At 33.4% G+C, this 10,793-nt stretch overlaps 1 non-coding gene across 1 annotated transcript; it reads right to left on the reverse strand.

The window, feature by feature from the left end:
* Positions 1 to 9,924: 9,924 nt before the first annotated feature.
* Positions 9,925 to 9,996, reverse strand: TRNAA-AGC. Its single transcript has one exon. It is a non-coding gene; the product is annotated as a tRNA-Ala (tRNA).
* Positions 9,997 to 10,793: the final 797 nt, after the last annotated feature.

A 10,793-nucleotide genomic window follows, 5' to 3' on the forward strand; every position in this document is an offset into this window, starting at 1 on the left:
AGTAATTCACAAACTAGAAAAATATATTTGAAATTCATACATCTACAAAGGAGCAGTATCCAGAATATATAAAGAAACCCTACAGATCAATAAGGAAAACTAAAAGTTTTTTTGAAACAAAAGACAAAAGCAAGTATCTTTTATGACACGAATATAAATCTATCAGACATATTTTACACTAAAATGAAAATTGTCTAAAAATTTATACCACCTAGATATACACAAGTTTATCCAGGAAAGGTATTTATTGGTTTTCAGACTTTGAATGTAGACTACTCATGCCTTTTGCTCATCTATGTACATGTCTCTATACTCTTCCAGTGACTTCAATCCTCACAAAAATCTCATATTAAAAATATTCTTAACATATTACTTAACTAGTAAGCAGAATCTGGTTTCATTTCAGCTAGATTTTCAAGCACAATTCTTGAAAAAAAATTAAAAGTCTTCATCTTGCTTACAAAGCACACATCCTTCATTCATACACACACACACACACACACAGTAAATATATGCAATAGCTATGAAGGTGCATTGTATATGTTTATACATAATAAACATTAGAATTTATTTTTAAAATTAGCCCATGGGGATTTCTGATCCAGTAAACTTGAAGTATGGTACAAACTGCCCTGGGAAAATCAACTAGAAATGGAGTATTTAACCATACCCCTCTCACTTCTCATTAGTCCAGAAATATTAAATATGTTACACATGTTGTGCTTTTCCTCTCACATGGAGGAAACACACTCCTTGGTGTTACCACTAATGTTTAGCATCTTTTCTAGCAGGATAACTAATTTCTATCCCAATTCTCTTCCACAGAGTACTCCAGGCAGCCACTATCAATTCTTTAGAGTCGGCAAAATGAATGAAACTTACCTGCCAAATCTACTCTAGACCAAAAAACATGATAAAATAGACATTTTTCATTTTACCTTTCAGGAACATTCTCTTCCTACAAATAACAGAGACAACATATTTTTCCCTCATCCATGAGCATCCTTATTTGCAATCTGAAGCACCAAACCCAGAATCAGAAGGACTCTGAATGAATACTGGTAGCATACCATCTTCTAATGCTAGAAGAGTTTGTTTTAGTAAAAGCCAATCTTATTTTTAGTCCTAGTCACTTTAGTCACTGTAACCAAAATTATGTAAACTTTCTAAATAGACTAAATATTCTAAAAATACAGCAAAACACCAGCCTCCACACCAACCAAGTCACAATATGGGTGTCTGGCCTAAACCCACAAAATGAGAATGATGGGAAGGTCATTTATCAAACTGCAGTGACCATAACACACTCCTATCACCATGTCAAAACAGGGCAATCAGATAGCTATTACTCAAAGTGATTCCATCATCTTCATTTGCATTTCATCCCTGTATACCTGTAAATGCTTATCATAGTACTTACGATTTTAATGCGATGATTATATCAATGTGCCTTTTGAACACTTTTCCATACTTTGGAAAATGGTAGAACTATTTCCAACTTTGTAACTATGTTTGCAGAATCTCCCTTGAAGAAGTATGAACGTGGGCTGTGGAAAAAGAATTTGTCTCAATCAATTTGTTACCATTTATAGCATAGTTTTGGGTACTTTGAATCCTAAATGAACTGCTTTGACCATTAGGAAGAATTGTTTTGATAAGTACATCAAATATCATGCCTTTCTCATCTCCTCTTGTACCTTTGGCTAGTGGAGGTCCCACTAAATTACTGAAGCATATTTGGCCAAATAGAGAAATGTGTTTTCCCTTTTGTTGTCACTTGCTATTGGAAAAAGCAGCAAAGCCAAGCTGCTGCCTTACACCAGTTACACTGTCTATGTTTACTTTAAAATATTTTAGTTAGGACAATACAATGTGTGTATATAAGGTATTTTCAATCGACAGTCTACAGAAGTTATTTAACATTTGAGGTTTTCTAACCCTGAATTCACACTCCATAGTGGGTTAGTTAGCTTCTGAGAGACACTATCAAGTTTCCATGCTCTAAAATCAAATTTAAAAGGTACTTTAAATTGCATGGTCTAAATCTCTACTTTTGCCTTTGTTGATTAGAAATGCTTTCATCGGTGAAATGAATGGTGATCAAGATATGTGATTAGCAAGGAAGATGAGTGTGGGCACCACCACCCTTTCAAAAGTAGGGTATAAGAATCTGGTGAGCCCAACATTCTAACACTTTTGCAGCAAATAAAGCCTTAGGATGAAAACTCCGTATCCCACGTCAGCCCCACCCCTCCATTGCAACCACTCAGTGGAGGATTTTTGTCAACTTTATTGATGGAAAAACAAGTGATCTTCTGGGCAAAATTTCTCATGCATTTCCCCTGCAATAAACCTTTAAAGTAAGGTGCTCTCAGAGCATAATAAGGGCAGAAAGTAAAATTATTGTAGCATTGTTTAAAGTGTCAAAAACAAAGTATAAGCAAGATGAATGCTAATCAGATGGAAAATGGTTAGTTAAATTATTCATGGGATATTATGCAATATTAGAAACTATTATTAAAGAATAATTAAGCCATGTAAAGTGACTTGGGACATGGGGGCATTCTAAAATATGCTGAGAAAGGAAAATGACCTGTGGGGAAGAGTAGTTAATATTCCGTTTTTATAAAATAAACAATGAAATAAAGCGTGTAGTGTATGTACCTAAAATTACAACAGGACACATAACATGGGGCATGGAATGAGGGAGACACGTGGGGTAGGAAAGCAAGGCAAACAGAAAACAAAAGCTGGGAAAATACTACAATAAGAATCTATAATATGAAATTTGTATGAAACTATATGTGCATACGTATGCTTACAGAGAGTGGAAGATCAAGGTGGGTTTCTAGCTACTGACTTGTAAGGATGTCCGTGGTTTACTAAGTAGAAAAAAATAAGTATCTTGCTATGAGTATCTTGTGATCCTATTTCAGGATAAAGGGAACAAATCACACCTCTATGCAGATGTAGCTATGGCTATGTATATTAATATGAGCAAACAAAGGATACACAATAAGACCTTCAGGGTCTGATCTAGGGGTGGGGTGGGTTAACAGGATGTAGGCTGCTGGGGTGTGTGATTGTTGGCTTTGCCCATTTTTGAATTGCATTGTGTTGTTTTACATGTTACAACACAAATGCATTACTTTTGAAATTTGAAAACATACAAATTACAGATTGTGGATATCTGAACAGTTTTCTAACACTGTTGAAATGAAAAAAAAACTTCTTAAAGAAGCTTATTTATTTAAATAATTTATTTTAAACTATTAACTTTATTAAATTCACCAATGTTCTGAATCCTTATTGGAAATCCTTAACTTAGCTCCTTATTTTGGCCAAACAATGCTTAAAATTAATTCATTTGTAGTACTAAAATTCTTTAGCAACTACTTAACTAAAGCTGTCAAAGTAAAATGTTCATTGCCATTTAACCATGTTCATTGTCATTTTTGCAAAGGAGTAACACTTTTGGCTTTTGAGTGCTGACTCATGAGAATTATCAAAAAGTAGCCTTTAGAGAGCTGTTACTATATGCCAGGCACTATACTGTATTTTGAGCTAAAATTACATATAGTAAAATTTCCCCTTTTAAGTGTACTGTAACCATAAGCGTCCTCCAAGAAATAGACGCCAAAATAGGAATAAACATGCATTATACTGGCAAGTGTTTGCTTGTTTGATTGATTTTAGTCATTGTAATAGGAGTTTAGTTGTTTCCCACTGATACACTTTACACAGAACTATATAAACAACCCTATATAGCAGATGGAATCTGTTGTAGACCAGATTTCTTTTAAACAGCTTGCCCGTGGAACTCAGAGCTGCTCTGATCTTTAAAATGGTGCCTGTAACCACACATAACCCATTGCCTCCAGGATCCTGGTTCTTCTATTGGTTGTGCATGTGGTTACTCAGAGGCAATAGGGTATGGAATATATTTCCTGGTTATTTCCTTAGTTCAAGGTGGTAATCAATATCACAAAACCTTTTGAAACTTCTTTCAGGCTTATCTTTGGATATGGGACTATCCAAAGAAAATATGAGAAGTAGAAAATAGAGATGAAAAGTCAACCAAACTCTATTCACTAAGCACATAAGTTTAAGTTGCAGTTGGTGGCAGTTGAGGAAAAAAATTACTGAAAGATAACATCAGTAGTAAGCTGGGTGAGGCTACTGTAAAACAAGTTCTTTATTTAAGCAAATTTTCTCTAACGTGCTTCATATGTAGTGATGACACAGTAAAAATTAATTTTTGTTTTTTAGGACTAGAGCATAAAACTCAGAAGAAATAAAAATGTATAAACAATGTTCAATCTTCTATTTTTATGATACAGAGTTTTGTTAAATTAGTGGAATCATTCTACTGAAAACTAGTGTTATTAATCATGATATGACTTCTAAGGAATTCATTTGGTGGAAGGTGGAGTGGAAGAGAAGTTAAATGAAAGCTTTGTGGGATCTTCTTTGATGTTGTTTTTGGTTTTTTGCATTCTGGCAGGGGTTAGAGTGCAGTTGGGGAGAGTAAGAAATGGTAGAGAAATGGAATTGCGTGAGTTGGGGCTAAATAACTGAGTAATAGGGCCCTGGTGAAACCTAGGGATTAGGGTTGGAGGGTGGGTTTGAGAGAAAGCAAACTGAAAGTGAGTTCATTTTAGTTCTTTGTATTTTTTGCTTTTTAAATCTAGGGTTACATTTGAAGCTGTATTTATCCCTGCAGAAGATTATCAGTGAGTACAGAAATAAAGAACACATAAACTAGTCTTTTATTTTAGATCCTTTGTGTGTGTGTGCGTGTGTGTGTGTGTGTGTGTGCGTGTGTGTGTGTGTAAACCAGCCAGTTATATAAGCTCTAATGAGCTTAGGAAAGGGATGTCAGCTTCTATCTAACCAGAGCATCAATGTTTAGCTACTTCTCCCATAAGTAAAATCAGATGTCTGACCACAAGCAATGGGTGATGAGGCTTTGCTTACCTTAGTAACTGCTTGTAACCTATTTGGCCACTTAAGTGCCACTGGCTCCGTGAACTGAATCATCAGAGAGAGAGAGAAGAGTGTCAGTGTCAATCCACTTTAGGCATTTAAGCTGATTCCACAACTTGTAAAACCATTCATATAAACAAATTCCAACCTCAAATATTACTCTCCTCACCTCAGGTCCATCAAATTGCAAGTTAACTACTAATTCTGGTTGATTGAATAACTCAATAGACCAAAAATGTGTAATCATTTGCTTAAAGTGCAAATGATTTGGGAAGTTTTACCTAGATGTTTTTATTCATGTTATGGAAAATTACATATGTTACCATTACTCAACACTTACTCATCAGCCACTTTCTAAATAGTTTGATATAGTAAGTCAAATCTAAATTCTCTTAATTTTAAGTGTTTATTAATTGCACTAAGAATAGCAAAACAGGATGAAATTATTCAGAGCTAACTTAGACTATTGAAAGGAGAAAGTAAGTTGCAACCTTATTTCCAATAGGTTCAAAATCAGAAGTTAATTTTGTTTCCCAAGTGAATCAAATTCTTTTTGTATAAATGTCAATTTATTGCTCACAGAATTGCAAACTTACTGTATTCTAAAAAAGATTTAAAGCATTGACACAAATAATTAAAAATAAATCATTGGCAAAATACAAAATGAATACATTCTAGATTAGTGATACATTTAGTTATATATTTAGTTGAGATAGTTTAGATTCCCAATCGTAGGCTTAATTTTTTCTTCTCAAATTTGGCCAACTTTGATTTAACAAGTACTGTATGCTTAGGTCTATCTTTTCACTCTACTGGAAGAGAGAGATATCACATTAATAAAATTCTAAAACAAACTCTATCTTACAATATCTTTTATCTTTACTACATTAAGCAAGGGGCCTATTTGTAGACCTTAATTCTTGGTTTAGTAGATGGAAGCATTTCTCTAGAGGCATCTGATGTGTGGTAAATAAACCTATGTCCAATTTGATAAATGTGCACCAAAAAACCACAATACATTTGGAGGAAACTGTTTAGAATGATCATGTATGGTGTCAGCTTTCTTACTATAGTTGGTGAACCCAGCTGATGAATTTGTAGAAAAAAAAAAGTTTTATTTCCCCCACTGTATTACATGCTCTATACTCATAATGGCATGACTTGATTTTCAGTGATTGGGGTCTGCACTGTAAATTCATCAGTTTATTAACAATTATTTGTCAAGATAAAAAAAATAGTTTAGTACGATTCCAAAAGTAAATCATTCATTCTGATATGTCACTGAGATTTTAAAATTGAACTAGAACAGAAGCTTTTGTTTTATAAATAAAATGAAATAATTAATATAAGAACAGTAGTTTTAACATCACAGATGCCCTTTTAGAATCAGAATCTGATGAAGTGTTCAGACTTTCCCAGAAAAAATGCTTATTCACATTAAATTTTGAATTCAAGTTCTCTGCAAGCTTGTCCTTTGACACCAAAGTTTAAAACTTTTGAAGTAAAAGCTGGGGTCAAGTTAAAGAATACACACATGCAATAAAGATCTCTGCATAATTAGATTTATTATTGCAAGACTGAGCACAATTTGGCTCAGATTCTTAGCAGTCAGGGGGAAATAGAAATCCTAGTTATGATGATTCTCATCAAGAAAATGAAATATAGCTCTCAGAGAAATCAAAGCTTTGCCTAGCAATAAATTATAAATAATTTCTCCTGGGACTGTTGCATAAACTTTATTTTGAAAAGTCTGCATAATCTTAAATTCAATAGTAAATTTTATGTAATTTCTTATTTTGGCCACTTAATACAATAAGAGGACATAAGATTACTAGGAAACAGGAAGCCTTTTGGTTATCTGACTCATACAGGACATGTATTCAACTCAGTCAACTCAATCTTGTTAATAACTTCTATCCTTGGACTACGTTTTCTAAAATTTTACTTCTCCCTTCAAGTTGGGTTTTTTTGTAGGTGCAAGTCAGATATTAGCCCTCTGGAAATCTCTGCTACATCTAGCCTTATGGAAGATAGGAGAAGAAGGAACAGCATGTGTATAGAGTCCTCAAAGAAGAAAACCAAAACAATAAAATGAGAACAATATTAAAAAAATCTATAATTAAAGACAAACTTTACTAAAATTAATATATATATATATATCTGAAAGTACATGTTGAAAAGGCACATGATACACCTGAGAAAATAGGATGAAAACACCAAGAAAAACCTAATGAAATTTTAGTCATTCAAGAAGATAAGTAAATTCTTTTGACATCTGGATGAAAAGTCTAAGTCACTTATAAATGAAAGAAAGTCAAATTGCTAAGAATTTTCAATAGTAAAATTTTATGCTTTCTGGGGTAAACCAAAAAATAAAATCTGAGCCAAGTATTTTATATTCTGTTTTCCAAGAATAGAGTCAAACTCATTTCAATATCCCATGAGTTATTCCTGAGTATCTACTAGAGAATAACCTTCAGACAACTAAAGTGAATGGAGATACAGCAGTCTAAGGACTGGTGGTGAGCATTAGCATACAGTTAATTGTAGCACTATAAATAAAAGATGGTAATAAGGAAAGAACTGTAGTACGTAATGTACCAATCCTAACGTTGAGATCTTCCTCAAGGGTACAGAGTGAATGGGATGAAGGAACAGGGATGGAAGACAGACTGCTTTGAATATATTTTGCTTTATAGAATTGACTTTGAAACCATGTAAGCATTTTATATAACAAAAAAGTTTAATCCCTAAAAATTGAGATTAAAATGAGATAAATGAATCTAAAAGAGTAATTAGTTGCTGCATAATCACACAGAAACTAATTAAAGTAACTTAAAAAAAATTTTTTTTGGCAGTACATCCATAATAGTATATGCCTTAAAAACAAAAATTGCTGGAAAAATTTAACAGTTTTCAATAATGATATTATAGGTGTAGTGATGGTATCACAATTCAAAAAATGTTGTGTGTATAAAGTATAATTCTGTGATATTATAATACTATTATCCAGTGTCCTTCATAGGCAAGATTCTTGGAAAGGGGGAAAGGAAAAACAGATTCAGAAAGAAGAGATTAAGTAAAGACCTTTTAGTCCTCAATTTGAAGCATCAGTATAAATCGATGATATTTTCTGCTTGAAAAAATTATTTTCTAATTTTTTTCACCTGCAAAGTCCCCTAAATACTGATGATTAATAAATACTACAATGAATTTGGTGTTGAAACCTAATTTCAGCACCTAGAATTTAGGGTTGAAATCTAATTTCCTTCTGAAAGGATCCACAGCTCCTTGGAGAAATAGCTAATTCCAGGTCCAGGACAGGAAATATACAAGACCATATTGGAAATTCTTGTCACATCAGATAGGGAAGCTATCAAAGATTGCTAGCTTTATGTCAAAGTCTTGGGAATCAACTTGCACAGACTGTCAAAGATGAGACAATGTGCAGATCAATGAGAAAAAATCCTTCAAAAGACTGAAACATATCAAATAAGTTTGAGTCCATGAATTCATAATGATACTTAAAAAAATTGATCAGCAATTAGAAGACACCAATGATTCAACTCATTATTTTGAAAACTCATTATTTTGAAAACAAACAATCACTGTGTAATCAAATAGTAGATAAGAGTAAGATTTTTATTGCAGTATTTCATCAAATAAATGAAAAAAAAAGATAGAATTGGAATATCACTTTCTTGTAACCCAAAATGAATTAATGGATCTAGGCAATGAGTATCAATTATTGCTAACATCAAAAAGAGAAAAATAACCAGATATTAGGTGTCTCCTGATGGAGGAACAGATTAACTCCTAAAAAAAGGTCTTTTCAGAAAATCAAGTCTGAATCTGGTCAATACTCTAGATTCAATGACTAATTTACAGAAAATTCAGAGGAAAGAGGAACATACTAAATTATACTATAGGGATGTAATCAGCAAAATCCTATAGACAAACAATCAAGTTTCTTCAGCAAATAAATTACAAAGAGAAAAAAAAAAGATGGGGGGTACCAATAGGTGAAAAGAAATTTAAATGGAATAAATTAACCAATCATTATATGTGGGCCTTGTTTGGATCCTGATTCAAACTAGAAAAACTGGTGACATTAAAGTGATAATTGGAAATTTGAACACTCACTGAATATTTGGTGATACTCAGGAATACTTAATTTTTAAAGATACAATCATGATGTTGTATTATACAAAAAGAAATAAGTCCTTTTCTTTTAGAGTTACATACTGGAATGTTTGCTCATAAAATAAAATGTTGTCTGGAATTTGCCACAAAATAATTGGGGAGGTAAATATGGGTAAGGCATACAAATCATTTTGTTGAAGCTAGATAATGGCACATGGGGAGTTTATCATATTATTCTCTATGTGGCTTTTGGAAAAATTCAAAAATAAAACATTTAAAATAAAAACATGCATTTGGTACCCTTCTCTGCATGGCAATGTCATGCCCTGCAAGCACTTAAAATATCTGCAGTTTTTCTCTGTTAAGGAGTTATTTCCTTTCCCCGTGTCTGAGAAGAGCAGCCAATGTGTTGCATGCGAGACCAGCGAGGGTTAAAGAGAGTGAGCAGCTGATACATCTGGGGAGCATTAGCTATATTAAGGGCAAGCCAGCATGAAAAGGTAACCGGAAGAAGCAGCTGAGTACTCTCTGGTCAAGCCTTGAGGTCATCTGAATTAAGGGACTGCGGTTTACAGTCTAGCATGGGACATGTATCATTTCAGCACTTTGTTTCAAACCCCAGCACAAGAGTTCCTTTGGTTTGGAATTGGATCAAAACTGAGTAGAAGACCTTTTTTACTCTCAATAAGCAATTTCAAATGTTTTGTTTCTTTTTTTTAACCATTCTTTTTTTACTTTATTTCTTTTTTTGTTGGGGGGTAATTAGGTTTATTTATATTTACTTATTTATTTTAATGGAGGTACTGGGGATTGAACCCAGGACCTCATGCATGCTAGGCATGTACTCTACCACTGAGCTATACCCTCTCCCTCAAATGCTTTGTACCACAATAGCTTTCAGAAAAGAATAGACAGGATTTATAGTGTAGTAACAGAATTCATTGTAACAACAACTTAATGTATTTTGGATTTCTTCTGTTACAAAAATTTCCATTAGCCATGTATGTGACTGTAATGATAAACACTTCTTTTGATTGCCATATCAGTCAATATCTATAGTATTTATCATGTCGTGGCACTGTGAAAACCATGGTGGGGTTATAGGGGATTATAGTTTCATGGAATGCAAGACTTTGAAATAAAACAAAAATTGTCTAAAATCTTGACTCTGCCATTTCTCAGCATGTTGGGTTGGGCAGTCTCTCTCCTGTGGTTCCCTCATCTGTGAAATAGGATGTTTTGTAGTGAGGTTTAAAGATAATGTGTGCACCTAGCCCACAGCTTCAATGTGTGGAAAAAAATGTCATCTTTACATTTGCTTTCTTATAATCAGCAACTTTTGCCTCTTACCTTTGAGTAAAGGTGTATCTCAGTATTAGACATCTTTCTCCTAGGTAAACACCACTGCTAAGAGCTCTCGTAGGCTACCAGCTTGATCTCCTCTGAAGAAAAACCTGAAACAAGCCAACACTTACAGATTAATTTTTCTCTTATGGTAGAACAGTTTTTAATAAAAGTTAAAGACTTCTTGTACAACAATGTATCATAAAGACTCAAGTACTGGTTTTAATCTCCTAACACTGATAACTAATACTAAGAGAGATGCAAAAGTAAGTGTAGCGGATTATGCAACTAGAGAAAACACAGCTCTGTCTTAGTCCTAA

The sequence above is a fragment of the Camelus ferus genome, chromosome 7, assembly GCF_009834535.1.
Source record: "Camelus ferus isolate YT-003-E chromosome 7, BCGSAC_Cfer_1.0, whole genome shotgun sequence".
NCBI classification, from domain to species: Eukaryota; Metazoa; Chordata; class Mammalia; order Artiodactyla; family Camelidae; genus Camelus; species Camelus ferus.